Source organism: Castanea sativa, chromosome 6 (assembly GCF_040712315.1).
Source record: "Castanea sativa cultivar Marrone di Chiusa Pesio chromosome 6, ASM4071231v1".
In the NCBI taxonomy this organism is placed as follows: domain Eukaryota; kingdom Viridiplantae; phylum Streptophyta; class Magnoliopsida; order Fagales; family Fagaceae; genus Castanea; species Castanea sativa.
Window position 1 is genome coordinate 6,454,642 of NC_134018.1, and position 16,263 is coordinate 6,470,904.

Sequence of the window (16,263 nt, forward strand, 5' to 3'; positions counted from 1 at the left end):
CAAAACCCTTTTCACCAAAACCACATTTTATGAATATACATGCATATATATTTCAGATTTTTGTAATATACAATGAAGGAATTTCATGAAAGGAATATGGATATCGAAGCAAAAAATGGAAAGTGTTGGGAATGTTATTTCAAAATATCACAAATTATAAACTCTGGCAGTCACAAAATCCAGTTTGTTGGAAGCTCTCTTTTACATGTAAAAGAAAGTCACGTTAAAGAGTTAGGATTCAAAAAAGATGATTTCTCCAAATTACATACAAGCTCCTAATCAAGCCTGTTACTTGCAGTGCAGTGTGTCACCAATATGTTGCTAAAATCAAAATAAATGCAGCATAATTAAGGAGGCCGATAGTTCAGTTTCCACACCTTTCAACCAAACCAAGAGTGTCAATGTCCAAAGGGAACATAAGAGAGACTTGGACATCATCAAAAATAAATCCTTGGTTACAATACCTCGGTAAAACTACAAAACCCAAACATACTTATTGAATCAACAGTTTAATTATGTATACCCACCCATGTAGACATACACAATTCAAATCAACAGAAGCAGCCACAAAATTTGGAACTATATAGAAAAAAAATATTGTAAATTATTTTGAAGCAAAACTATAGCATGCCTGCACAAAGTGTGCATTGTCACCTAGTTCCCAATAAACATCAAAGGCCAGGTGTTTCCCCAAGGAAGAAGAAGACTTGGGGGACCCACACTTCTTTTGCCAAAGCTTTAATTTTAGATTTCTGTTGCAAGGAATCCACCAAATAGATTTTGAGTTTGTTACAAAGAGCCCATTTAGTTAGCTGAGATATGCACAAACCTTTTTTCATTGAGACTTTACAAAGTGATCAATAAGAGATTGAGAAATTGGGCATCATTTTAATGTTTTGTATATTGCTTTCAATTGATCAATTTCTTGTATTAATTGAAAAGTGATTTTACATTGTAATATATAGAGACAATAAAACTACAACTTGGATTGCGTTTGATATTCAAAAGAAGAAACATCATATTCATATATGTCAATGGAATGAACATAGCTAATAATACAAGTATTAATCAGCTTGAAGATCAAATAAACATCATCAAAATATTGATAACTATGATTACATGACATTTGCACTAAATATTAAGAATCTTACAACATTTACTTACAATGCAGCCAAGTTTGTGCCACAACATCCCAGAGTTTGTACCCTAGGTGATCTAGGAATTGAAAGTACATGATTCTCCCTTGCTTATACAATAGTAAAGGACCCAATACAACCCAAAACCCAACCACAAATCCAAATGCCATACTAACGTAAAACCAATCCACTTCAGGTCCACCAAAATCCTTGCTCCTTTTGTTTTCAACATTAGGTTTTACATCAATTATAGAACAATTCTCAATTAGTGGAGCTCCACAAAATTTGTTTCCAATAAAGCATGAGGCATTGAGGCTCTGTAGTTAAGCACTTGAAGGGATTTTCCCACTAAAATTGTTGTTTGACAAGTTCAACTGACTTAGAAATGTCAAACTTGACATAGTTTGAGGAATTTGACCTGAAAGTTGATTTACAAAGAAATCGATAGATTCTAGTGATCCCATAACACCTATATTGGCAGCAATATTTCCTATCAAGATATTAAATGCAAATTTAATGATTGTAATCCTTGAAGACAAGTCACTTCTTTGGGAATCTTGCCCGATAAATTGTTCTTAGATAGGTCTATACTTTTTATAAGTTGAAGAGTGGTGGAATACTCAAGAACTTTCCCCTTAATCACAAGCAATGCACTTTCAAAAAGCATAGAAGTACCATAGCCAATTGACTGTTTGAGTAAAAAAAGGGGACCATTTGAATTGTTATTTGTGGTCATGGCACTGAAATTGTCAATACATCTAGGAATGCTTCCAAATAGCTTATTATTTGAGAGGTCCAAGATTTGGAGTGAAGTTAGAGAGCAGAGTTTTTCCGGGATGTAACCATAGAAATTATTTGAGTGAAGGCTAAGAATCACCAAGCCTGAAATTCTATGTCCTATCCATGAAGGTATGCTCCCAACAAACTCATTTTTGCCAATATCAATAGTAACCAAGTTTTTACAATTTTTCAGTGAGGATGGTAACTTTCCAGAGAATTTGTTGTTATATAGATTCAAAGACCCAAGAAAAAACAAAGATCCAATGGATGCTGAAATTGAACCCGACAAATTGTTGTTTCCAAAATTTAAGGCAAACAAATTTTTCCACTTCATCCAACAATCATTTATTTCCCCTAATAACAAGTTTTTACCAAGATTGAGAAATGACATTCGTTTGGACTCATTCATCTTGTAACATAAAAAGTGCGAAATAGATCCAGACAATAAATTGTTAGAGAGATCTAAGACGCCCACATTAGAGGATATACAAGGCAGCACACCAGTGAAGTGATTTGAACTCATATCAATTATTGAAGAATAGGACAAAATCATTGAGATATTTGGAATCTCTCATAGATCTGATTGTGAGAGAGATTTAGATACATAAACTGAGAAGACAGGTTCCAAAATGAAGGAGAAACTGTATCTAAGATCCCTGTATTGGATATGTCCAAGATTCAAAGTCGCTCTTGTGAACAGAGCCATGAAGGAAATTTCGGCCCTAAATTCCATGATTCCAAAAATAAATTGTTGACTTGAAAAGGAGGGGTCCAATTGTCACTTACTTCTAGAGTCAATCAGTTTTGAGAAGCAACAAGTTTTGTTAATCTCATTAAATTGGTAAAATGAACTTCAGATACTACACCCTCCAACATATTTGAATAAATATATAGAGACTCTAATTTGGAGAGATGTCCAAAGCTTGGAGGGAGAGTTCCATTAATTTGATTAGTTTCAAGGTTCAAGGATCTCAAAGATGAAAGATTTCCTATAGACCATGGAATAGGACCTAAAAATTGAATTATTCCCCAAAGAAAGGATGACCAGATTTTTAAATTGTCCAAGTTCATCAGTCAACTACCCAGACAGTTGAGCATTAGACAAATCTAAGATCGCAAGTCCATTTGATACACATCCTAATAGACTTTCAAAGATTTCAGATATCTCTTGACTCCATTTGTTGTATGACAATCTAACTACCCTTAACTTGCAGAGATTTCCTAAAGATCTTGGTATCTTTCCTTCATGTTCATTGGTTGACAAGTCTAAGCTAATGGCAGATGTTAGGTTTACAATGGAACTAGAGATTGTACCCTCCAAATTATTTTCCCTGAGATTGAGAAACTCAAGATGACTAAAACTGAACAACCAATTGGGAATTGAAGAGTTGAAAGTGTTGTCAGATAGATCGAGGTCCCCAATTGAAGTCAAGTTTTGGAGATGAACAGGGATTGGACCTTGAAACTAATTGTAAGATAGATCAAAAGAAACCAGATTATGAAGACCAAAGACCCAAATCAGAGTTGAACTGTTTTCAAAAGAGTTGTATGAAAGAGCAAGGGTGGTGAGAGATGAAAAGTTAATACTGAGTATGGGTAAGATGAAACCAGAGAGGCAATATGAGAATCGCAACTCTAACAAGGAAGGGAGCTTGTTTATATCATGTAGCCAATCAGAGGCTTGGCTAAGGTTTGCAGAACTCATACCAAGGTGTTGTAGTAAAGGAAGACCAGAGAGCCATTGAAGGTTCTCGACATATAAAGAATTATAAAAAATAGAATCTCCAAGATTGAGATAGTGCAAATTAGAGAGATTCCCAAGTTGATGAGGAATCAATCCCCCAAATCCTGCATTGGAGAGATTAAGATATCTTAAGCTCTCCATTGAACCGAGGAATTTGGGAATGTGAGTACCACCGAAATCATTGTAGCTGAGGTCTAAGTAAATCAAATGCTTCAAATCAAGCAGAGAAGGATTTATCTTACCACCGAACTCTGACCTCTCATAAGCTTCATATTGGTCATCATCAGTAGTAGGATAGAAGGTTCTGAGATGAAGTTGGAGGACATGACCTATGCAGTTGTGGTAGACAACATCGACCCAGTCACAACAATCCTCGTTAGATGCAGCAGTGACCCAAGACGCAAGCCTGTTTGAAGGATCTGTATGGTCTTGCTTAAAGTTGGGAAGGGCGTGTCGCTCTCTTTCAATGCAACGAACCTTAGAGTCCGCAGTTCAGATATTAGGATGAATAGTGATTAGTGAGCAGACGAAGGAAAAGGGTTAAAGTAACAGCTACGAATCTCCAGGAACCCTCCATCATATTGATTTAAAAAAATAATAAAACTGATTTATGATTTTTTATAAATGGTACTAATGGTAATGGCATGCTTATTTATAGGAGTGAGACCGTCTTGTTGTACTGTGCTTAAAAATTTCTACCGTATTTTGGGGGTTGACTCTATAAGTCTTGTAGATGGGACCCTTCTTTTGTGGACCCATACCAGCCATAGGTTCTTTCGATTACATATATCTATTTTCTATAACTTGTGTCGATGAATTTAGTAGGGAATTTGATTAGTCATTCAAAATTTAATAATCTTTTTAAGGCTCCGTTTAGAAGTTTATAAGAGAATGGAATGAAATGAAATGATCATAAAGGAATGGAAAGGAATGGAATGTATTTAAGTAAGAGAAATGAATAGAAAAGAATGGAATGGAATGAAATTAAGTAACCTTGATTGGATGTTTTAAAATAAAGGAATGGAATGAAATGAAAATGAATGGAATGTAAGTAATCTTGTTTAGGAGCAATATGGAAGGAATGAAATGAAATCATTTTATAACAATATTACTATTAGACCCCTATTTTAAAATAAATAGTTGAATATATAGGAGTATTTTGAGAGTTTTAGTAAAAAAATCATTAAATCTAATTCCAATCCCTCCCAATTTCGGGAGGAATAAAAATTTGAGGTTTTAAGGGAATAGAGAGGAATGAGTGTTCCTTCATACCCATTCTATTCCCTCCCATTTAAACTTCCAAATAAGGGAATGGACTTTCCATTCCCTCCATTAAAACCAGTGGCGATTCCAGGAAATTTTTTCAGGGTGTTCCTTAACAAGCATAAATTACACAATCTAATAAAAAGAAAATATTATATATTGACAATAACAACATTCAAAAAACATGCAAATACATAAAATTTACAATTGCCTTCTATGAGTTTTCATATCTTGAAATCGTTGCATGATAGTCTCATTATCAATGCTACAAGCTACATCTTTTTCAATATACATAACCAAGCAATGATTCATCCACTAATCTCCCATTCGATTGCGCATTTCATTCTTTATATATTTTGTTGCTGAAAAACTTCTTTCTACTGTTGCAGTAGTAACTGGAAGGGTCAAAACTAATTTCACAAGCAAATAGACTAATGGATATGTCTCATGCTTCCTTGTGCTCACTAACTTTTCAATAAGTTCCCTAACTCCTTGAAACTCTAAATAGAAGTCATTGCTGCACATATCAAAAATGTAATTCTGAAGTTGAGAGTCAAGTACCAAAATATCTGTCCCAAGAAAATCAAAGGGATAAAACTTAGCCAGACATATCAACTTTTCCTTATTGAAAGCCACAAATGAATTATTTGGATTCAAGCAAGCCATATTCGCCTCAAAAAAACGGTTGTTAAGCTCTTGAAGTTGCATATCTATGACTGTGTAGAATAGCTCAACACGATAATGATGTAAATTTGTATTTTGTTGAGTGTTGCGTTGCGGCCTCCCACTAACTACAAATATTTCATCCATGTTCAAGAGAGAAATATCATGTGTGGTACAAAATGAAGACACTTCAGTCAATAAAGATTCCTATTCATCATCTCTCATCACTTGCAATCATTGCTTAGAAACTTTAACAAGATCCATAGCATTTACTATATCTTGATTTTTTTTAGCAATGCTATTGACAACTCATTTGTGTTCCCTAAAATGTTTTTTGTTAGGTTCTAAGTACTTAGGAACTAATGTATTAGAACTTTAATATGTATTGTTGGCAAACTATAATAAAAACAAGTGTTTAGTTATGTTTTAAACTTGCTCAAAGTATGTGATTTATGTAAAGTTGGAATCGAGTTAACTGCAGAAGTTACTGTGCATTTCTGCCTGACTCGATTGATCATGCAGATTGTTTTTTCTGTAGATTTTCCAACTCAGCCCTAAGCCCATATGGCGTGTAGGGTTTTATGTTTTGCCCTAGGTATAAAAGGCAAACCCTAATCACATTTTTGAGGTTGCTCATATTGCTATTTGTGTGAATCTCGTGTGAGATCTGAGAGGTGCTTGCCTTCACACAAGTTTGAGATTATCAGGAAAGAGATTTCTTCGAGAGCTCGATGATCATTCAGTTGCTGCCATAAGAACTTAAAGATACCCAAGCGGGAGTGCTTGTACTTGCTGGAAAATCCAAGAAAGAAGGAGTCCGTGGTCTCGGAGCTTAAACGTGGTCGTGTCAGTAAGTTCTACTAGTGGGTAGCAATAGGATGTTAGTAGTCTAAGTCGCTATTGTATACTTCGATTCTTTCATAGTGGATTCAGGTTTATCTTGAGGATAACTAAGTGAAATTCTCTCCAGGTTTTTTACCGGTTTGGTTTTCCTGGGTCATCATATCTTTGTGTTTTTATATTCTGTACTTTACATTGATATGATTATATGATTGTGTTAACCCAAATCTAGAATTTGGACTAAGTAACAACTTGGCTTGTTAACTAAGTTAATCTAATTGTAGTTTAAGGGGTCTAAACAAACTTTACAAGTGGTATTAGAGCGGGTAGCTCTTTTGTAGTAGATCTCTTGATCTCTGAGCTGATTCTTGACCCCTGTTGTCATGGAACCCGGACACTCTTTTGTTATTCCTCCTCACTTTGATGGGAATAATTATGCTTACTGGAAAGTAAGGATGAAAACTTTCCTGAAATCCATTGATGAGAGAGTCTGGAACTTCGTTGAATACGGATGGGAGAAGCCCACTACTCCTGTGAGTGAGTGGCAAACTTCTCAGAAAGAAGCAGGAGCCTTCAATAGCAAAGTTATGAATGTTATCTTTAATGCTATTTCTATGAAGGAATTTAAGAGAATATCTAATGCTGAGGTTGCTCACACTGCTTGGAATATCCTCTAGACTGTGTATGAAGGCACAAATGCAGTTAAGATAAATAAGTTGCAACAATTAACAACTAGATTTGAAAGCTTTAGGATGTCTGATAATGAATTTTTTGATGAATTCTATGCTAAGCTAAATGACATTGTTAATTCTGCTTACAACTTGGGTGAAATCTATGATCAACCTAAAATTGTTAGGAAGATTCTTAGATCTTTAACTGAAGATTTTAAACCCAAAGTAACTGTCATCACTGAGAGCAAGGATGTGAACTCCATCCCTGTTGATGAACTTGTAGGATCTCTTCAGTCATATGAGTTGGACCTACCCAAAACTAGCAAATCCAAATCAATAGCTCTTAAGTCTGTTGATGATGGTGATGTTGGTGGATTTGATGATGATCTCTCTGCTACAGAGATTGCTTTCCTTGCCAAGAACTTTAGGAATTTCCTTAAAAATAGCAATAGAAGGGCAAGAGGTAAAAACACTAATGAACCTAGAAAATTTAGGAAGAATGATCCCACTAAGGTTAACAAAATTGAAAAACCTAGAGAAAAAGTAGGTCAATCTTCTAATAATTCTATGGGTCCTCAATGTTTTGGTTGTCAAGGGTATGGTCATGTGAAATCTGAATGTCCAACATTCCTGAGGTCTAAGGGTAAGGCTATGGCTGTAACCCTTAGTGATAATGAAGTTTCTGATGATGAGTCTGGTTGTGACGAGGATGGAAACTTCATTGCTTTAACTGCTACTGCTGTAGTCAATGAAAGTGTGACTGTTGAAGAGAATCCTTTTGATGGGGAACTCTCTGAGGATGTAGATCTTCAAGAAGCCTACAATAAACTTTGCAAAGTTGCTGCAAAGGATGCGATGTTGAATTAGGCTTAAAGAAAATTACATCTCTTGAGCTTGATAAGAAAAATTTGCTTGTGAATTTGTTTGATGCTATTGAACTTTTGAATAATGTGAAGACTGAAAACATGCTTTTGCTTAATAAAGTTAAATCTTTGGAACATGAACTATCTGTTGCTAGAGAACAAACGAATAGGTTTGCTAGTTCCAAACTTGATCAAATGTTGAGTGTTCAAAAGTCTCCTTCTGACAAAATTGGGTTAGGTTTTGTAGAGAGCATCAATGTGTCTGCACCAAATTCCACTATCTTTGTTCCTTCATCTTCTTCTGAACCCTCTATGAGTGAGGTTGTCAAACCCCCTGTGCGTGAGATTGTCAAACCCCCTGTGCGTTAGGTTGTCAAACCCATAGAAGTTTCTCCTCTCAAGAAAATTAGAGTTTATCTGAAAGAGTCTAAACCTAAGGAGTCTACCCTTTCTAGGAACAAGACACGTGAGAAGTCTACTTGGGTGTGTCATTTTTATGGAAAGGCTGGGCACATTCGTCCAAACTGTTACAAGCTTCAAGCTGCTAAGAGAGCAAACAAACCAAAAGTACTTGTGCCTCAAGCATATGATCCTATGGTACTTATTGGTGAGTTGGTAAAGGTTCTAAACCTTTATGCCAATTCTGGAGTTGGAAATCATTCTAAAATGAATAAGAACTCCAATGCTCAAGGTGCATCTAAAAGAATTTGGATTCAAAAGGCTTAATCTAAGTGAGTCTTTCTATCATGGTCCTTGTGCTTCATTGCTCTACTCTTTGTGACCAATTGTTTTGTTGTTTTCTTTTGCTTTTGTTCTTTTTGTTTTCTAGGATTTGCATTGCATAACATACATGCATTTCATTCTAGGATGTTTTTGTTAATTTTCATCAAAAATGAAAAAAAAAAAACAAAAAAGGAATAGACAAGGGAAGCAAAATGTGTTTTGCATTTATTTTCTTGGTTTTTTGAAAACAAGGTTGGTCAATTTATTTTCACATAACATGTCCATGTACTCTGTTTAGCTTGGATGAGCTTCTTTCTTGCACTTTACTAGTTAAAGCTTTGTAGTGCATGTTGAGTGGGAAGATATTTGTAGTTTTTGACTACTTTGTCTTGATCTTGAAGTCACATGTCTTTGACTGTCAGACTTGATCCTTTTGAGAAATGCATAAATAACCATCTCACCACTGTTCACTAGCCAATCATGAACACCTTAGTGCATATCGTAAGATTTTGTGGTCGAGAAAGTGTAGCACATGCACAAAAAGAACATAAGGTGTAGCCTCGGTTTAATTGCTTAAAATTGGTGTGTACATTATTGGACTAAATGCAAAAATCAAATACATAAAATTGGTGTGTATATTATCCCGGCTTTTATTTAATAAGTTTCTGAAAATCTTAAAATTTGTCTGTACATTATGAGGCAAACTTAAGAAACTTACATGATTGCAAGCTTATGATCTAGGAGATGTGAGAGTTATATGATGTAACTCTTTAGGTGATAGTCTCTTTTACATTCTTTGTGATGAATAGTGAAGACTTTGTGGTTGATTTTCACTTACATATCACCTCACATGTTTCTCAAGCTTTTGCTAGTTGCACACACTACACAAGTTACTCTTTGTTAAACTTTGTACATGTTATTGTGTGTGTTTTTGGTCTGACCAACCAAGTTTGAAAATGCCTTGAGAATTTTGCAAAATCATTTTGATGCTTGAGAATTCAAGGAAAAGGTTCGAAAATCTATATTTTTGGGAAACTGGGTTCAAAATTTGTGTTTTTGAAAAGCATTTCATCTCATACTCATGCATTTTATTCATAAAATTCAATGCTTTGAGGAGTTTCTGCATAAATATGTTTTATTTTTTCAAAAACTGAGTTTTCCAGAATTTCGACTGGTCGAACATGTCTTTCGATCGATCGAAATTGCGATTAAAGTTTTGGTTAGCCACTGTCTGTTTCGATCGGTGCTCGATTGGTTTTCGATCAATCGAAGCATTTTTGACCGATCGAATCTGTTTTTCGATCGATCGAATATCATATAGAGACTTTTTTATAAGAGTTTTCTTTTCACGTGTTCATCCACTTTTCAAAAAGTTTTTCAACTTTTCTCTCTCTATACGAACCGATCAAGGCTACCATCCAATTTTTGTCATTTTCCTCCGTTCTTTTTGCAAGGTTTTTCTCTCCAAAGGTAAATAAGACCTTTATACCCTTCCTTTTGCATTTTATTTCATGTTACATACATAAATTCATGCATTTTAAGGGATATTTTCGGACTAAGCAATTTTTGGGATTTTTGATGATTCAAGCCTTATTTTCTGAAATTAATTGATGGGTTTTTGTCCTATAATGCTATAATCATGATCCATAATATTTAATTTGATCAATTTGGTGTTTTATGAAGAATTGAAAATTCTAGGGCTTGTTTTGTTCCGAATTGGGGATTTTGTTTAATTTAGGTTGGATTGATGAAATTGGCTTGTTGATTTGATGTAATTGATCATTATAAACTATTTTCTACCTTGTGTGATGATCAATTGGTCAATTGCGTAAAATTTCTACAAGTGGTTTTTGAAAATTTTAGTTCTTTTTTTTTTTTGTTTGTTTTAAACTCTATGCTCAAGCCAATTTTGTGTTTCTCAACTTACAAATTTGAACTTGGTGTCACTGCATTAGAGCATGCATCATGACATTTATTTGTTCATGCATCATTTAGTTTTTTTTTGGTGCTAACTTGTAGTCTGCCCTTGTGTTTTGTTTTTGTTCTTTCTCTTGTGTCTCTGTTTCTTTCTCTAGCATCATGCTTAGGAAGACTAGAGCCAATAGGTCATTGACCTCTACTTCTGATCCTTCCTTTGAGAGTGACAGGTTCTTGAGTGCGAAGCACCAAGAGACCTTTGAGACCCTTAACACTAGGAGGAAGATTTGAGCTGAGCGTAGGGTTCTGTTAGATTAGATTGATCCTGCCATTAGGGCAAACTTTGAGCGTCGAGGCTGGTTGTCTCTTTTGGATTTTGATGTTCCTCCTCTAGCCATCTTGATTAGAGAGTTCTATTCGAACCTCTCTGTTCACTCCTATAATTCCGGCACTCTTGTGAGGAGTTGGATTTGTGGTGATGAGTATACCATTACTCCTTCGATAGTGGCTAATGCTCTTGGGGTGCCTCTTGTTCAGCATCCTGTTAACCCCTATGATGTGTCTCCTCCCCTAGACGACATCATGTCCTACATCACTGGTACTTCTATCTGGTGGGGTTCTGATCCTCGGATCACTTCTGCTGAGCTCACCGAGTCTACCTATCTTATCTTTAGGATAGCATGTCATTCCCTGTGGCCTATTTCGCATTTGCACACCATTCCTTTGAAGTGATGTGTATTTTTGTATGCTTTGGTTACGGATGCTCCTATTAGTTTTCCTCATCTGTTTCTTCGTTCTTTGAACGAAGTGTATAAGAGTTCCTCTACGACTCATGCTCTTTTTCATCCAATTTTCATTCATCGGATTTTGTTGTTTTTAGGATTGTCCGACTTCCTCGTGCCTGAACCCGTTCATGTTATTGCTCCCATAGGTGCCACTTTCCTTAGGTAGAAGGCTGCTCAGATGAGATAGCGCTCTAAATGCCCTCGAGTTGAGTCTTCTGGTACCGTTCCCCCTTCTTCTTCTACAGGTGTTCCTTCTGGTGAGGAGTCTGCTGATCCTGTCGGAGATGCTGCTGCTGATGTTCCTCTGCCATCAACTTTGGATGACTTTGAAATTTGTCGTACGTTGGAGTCTGTCATGACCGTTTAGGCGGCTCATGGTCAGATTTTGGTGGACATTCTGGACGAGATCCGTGCTTTACGAGTGGACTTGGCGCTTCTTAGACGTTTGTCTTCGCCGCCTCCTTTTGATGATGGATTTTGATTTGTTCTTTGGCATTCCATCACAAAAAGGGGGAGTAGATTGTATATCTAAGGGGGAGTTTTGGTTTTTGGAGTTTTTGGGACTTTGTTCTTTGAGAGCCTGTGGAGACTAGATTGTATCTAAGTGCTTCACCGTGTACTTTTTGTTTTTGGCTCTTGATGTATTCATGTTAGGGGGAGTTTTATTGTTTCTTGTTTCACTGCTTATAGACTTATGATTATGAGTTATTCATTGATATCATTGCTCTTTGTCTATATTTTGTGTTTTGTGAAATCAAGAATGTTATGTTTATTTACTTGTATTTTCCACACATACGTTTATGCGTTTTGTTTAGTGTTTTAGGAAATATACAGGTTGATTCAATTAATCTACTGTCTACACTTGCAACTGATGGATAGTGGTTAGGATTGGATTTGTTCTAATGGGCATATATTTGTAAAGGGCTTTTATTTGTAAACTTTGAGCTTTTAGTTGTGTTTTGTTACGGATTGCCAAAGGGGAAGTTTGTTAGGTTCTAAGTACTTAGGAACTAATGTATTAGAACTCTAATATGTATTGTTGGCAAACCATGATCAAAATAGGTGTTTAGTTATGTTTTAGACTTGCTCAAAGTATGTGATTTATGTAAAATTGGAATCGAGTTAACTGCAGAAGTTACTGTACATTTCTGCCTGACTCGATCAATTGAGAATTAGATTAGACTGATCGAAAGTCGTGCAGATTGTTTTTTCTGCAGATTTTCCAACTCAGCCCTAAGCCCATATGATGTGTAGGGTTTTATGTTTTGCCCTAGGTATAAAAGGCAAACCCTAGTCACGTTTTTGAGGTTGCTCATATTGCTGTTTGTGTGAATCTCGTGTGAGATCTGAGAGGTGCTTACCTTCACACAAGCTTGGGATTATCAATAATGAGATTTCTTCGAGAGCTTGATGATCATTCAGTTGTTGCCATAAGAGCTTAAAGATACACAAGCGGGAGTGCTTGTACTTGCTGGAGAATCCAAGAAAGAAGGAGTCCGTGGTCTCGAGCTTACACGTAGTCGAGTCAGTAAGTTCTACTAGTGGGTAGCAATAGGATGTTAGTGGTCTAAGTCGCTATTGTACACTTTGATTCTTTCACAGTGGATTCAAGTTTACCTTGAGGATAGCTAGGTTAAATCCTCCCCAGGTTTTTTACCGGTTTGGTTTTCCTAGGTCATCATATCTTTGTGTTTTTATATTCTGCACTTTGCATTGATATGATTATATGATTTTGTTAACCTAGATCTGGAATTTGGACTAAGTAATAACTTGGCTTGTTAACTAGGTTAATCCAATTGCAGTTTAAGGGGTCTAAACAAACTCTACATTTTTCATCAAGTGTAGAGCAAAGACAAATTCAAAAGATAGAATTGACCTCATAATAGATCGAGCTTCAACTTTTTGATTGGAGATGCCATCTTCTTCAATAATTTCAAGTACATCAATAACAGCAAAGAACATCAAAATCAAGTTGAGAACAGTTCCATAATATGATCCCCAACGTGTATCACCAGGGCGTTTAAGATTTGTCTCTTGATTCAAACCTTGCCTACTTCTACGTACACCATTCTCTAAATCTTTTTTAATTTTAGCAAATTGTGCACCTCGAAGAGCATCTCATCTATTATTAGAGCCTACAACAACAGTTACTAAATTACCAACCACATAAAAAAAAGCAGCGATGTTAAGGTGATTTTTAGCAATGGCAACAAGTGTTAATTGAAGTTGATGAGCAAAACAATGGACATAAAATGCTGACTTATTCTCTTTCAAAATTAAAGTTTTGAGACCATTGATATCACCTTGCATATTACTAGCCCCGTCATAACCTTGCCCACGTAGGTTTGATAAACTCAAATTATGTTCACAAAGTAAACATTCAATAGCATATTTAAGTGACAAAGCGGTGGTACTTGCTACATGTACAACACCAAGAAACCGCTCTATAATAATTCATTTTTTGTTCACATAACGAAGAACGTGAGTAATTTGTTCTTTCACTGAGATATCATGTGACTCATCAACTAATATTGAAAAGAACTCATTGTCAAGGTCCTTGATGATGACTTTAGATGTTTCACATGCAATTGCATTCACAATATCTTTTTGAATATCAAAGTGGGTAAGCTTGCAATTTTTCAGACAATTTTGCAACACTTCTTTGATAGATTCATTGTGATCTCCCAAAAATTGTAGAAGCTCAAGAAAATGTCCTTTATCACTTGAACCTTGAGATTCATCGTGATCACGAAAAGCTATTCCTCGACATAAAAGGAATCTTATGCAATCAACTATTGCATTTAATTGAACCCGATATTCAAATTTTTCTTGATTTGATTGCTTAACAAAAACACTTTGAATGTGTTGCTTTTTGTTCAGTAGATCTTCACCCTTCTTGACAGCTTGACTATGAGCACTATTAACTCCTCCAACATGGGAATCTAACTTCACAAGCTGATTCCAAAGTTTGAATCCCTTCGTTACAAAAGTCTCACCTCCTCCTTGCTTACCAACATCTTGCCCAAATAGGTAGCAATAAAAACAAAATGATGCATCCTTGTCTATACTATATTCCAACCATTTTCTACCTACATACCACTCGGATCTAAATCGATAGGGCTTTCCAGAAAAATTTGATAAAGGGAAATCATGAGCAGGTTGACAAGGGCCTTTTGTTAAATAATGTCTTCTTATTTCATCATGATTATTAGGATGATAAGATGATATCTTTTGTCGTAGCCCAGGATCTGAAGGAAGATTTTCTAAGTTAAAGTCAACACGAATTCGCTTAGAAGATGAAGATGAATCTTGCATAGGAGATGAATCTTGGGTACGTGGTTTTCTTATCAAATATTTGTGCATAATTCTAGCAAAAGAATAAATAATAAACTATAAGTTCATTTGAAATATTAATAAAATTATTAATTATTGTTGTTTAGTTGTTTCATTAATTTGTTTGTCTTTTATGATGTGCATTGATAATAGCTTAATTTTGCATAATTATATCATTGTTAGAAAGCATTATCATACTTATTTTGAGCTAATTCATACATTTTATATTTGGTTTTGGAATAATGGTGAATAATCAATTTTGTGCTTAATTAAATTTTATTGCGTGAATTTATCTTTTGTAGGAGAATGAAATTAAATAAGTGGATTTGTGCAAAGAAGAAAGCTAATGGACTTTACTTTTACAAGGGCCATGATGAAATTAAATAAGACCAACTCAATTAAATTTAAGTCCAATTGGAGCAGAGAATCAAAGGAAATTTGCATCAAATCCAAGTTCATTTCGGATTAGGATTCCAGCCTGCACATCAGTTAGTATTTTTTGTATAACTTTCGGCTCAGATGTCCAATCGAGATGATTCAAGTTCGGCTGGAAATTTAACTTAAAGGGCTACAACGTTTTAGTTTACCAAAAGTCCTAATTCTGACATTAAATGGCTCAAAATTGTCAGTTAAGTGAAGCCTAAAAATCTGGAATTTTTCCCAAACGGGAATTCAACTTGTAATAGGATTCCTTGACCTATTTAAAGGCTCTTTAGGGCAAAATTCAAGGGGGCTAGTGCTAGGGCTGGGGGCTGAACATAGTGAGTGCGGCTACTTCTTTGGTTTTCTTCCATGACAGTTAGTTTTATTTTATTTGTCTAGTTTAATGTTTAGTATTTTATTCTTGTATTTTATTTTAATTACTATGAGTAGCTAAATTTATAATTAGGGTTGAGGATGAAATCTTGTTAAAGATTATTAGTAATATTTATGTGATTTGATTTTTCCCACAATAGTTGTTCTTTAATGATTTAAATTGTTCTTGTTTCATATCAATTGATTAAGATGAGATTCTAGATATGAGTTCAATCATGTTTTTCTCATGATTTAGGATTTGTCTTAATTAATTGAATGCTTAGTTTATTAATTTTTGATTATAAAATTGGATATCGCTTTTGATTTATCTGTCAATGGATACAATTTATGATTTGAGTTTTAGAATTGGATATATCTTGTGATTTGTTTGGCTATAGATACAATTGATGATTTGATTTTATACTTAAGAAGCGAAGAAGAACATGCTTTTGATTTTTAAAATAAGGATTTTAATGAGAATATTTTCCATGATAGCAAGATTGATTTCTGGATTATCATGTAGTGAGTTGGAAAAAATTAATGATCATAAATATATGCTGATATGACTTACAAGGCGGATTCTAAAACCTTAATTCATTTCCCTTGATTGTTTACATCTTTTTATTGTTTTATATATTTGCTTAGTTTAACTATTTGCTTAATTTGATTATTTGCTTAGTTTATTTAATTTTAAAACAACCAATTTTTATTAAACTAGATTAGGATTAATTTGGTTAAGATTTAATTAAT

The 16,263-nt window shown here is 34.9% G+C and overlaps 1 pseudogene; it reads right to left on the bottom strand.

Moving 5' to 3' along the window:
• Positions 1 to 1,123: 1,123 nt before the first annotated feature.
• On the bottom strand, positions 1,124 to 4,237 carry LOC142638874 (receptor-like protein EIX2; annotated as a pseudogene).
• Positions 4,238 to 16,263: the final 12,026 nt, after the last annotated feature.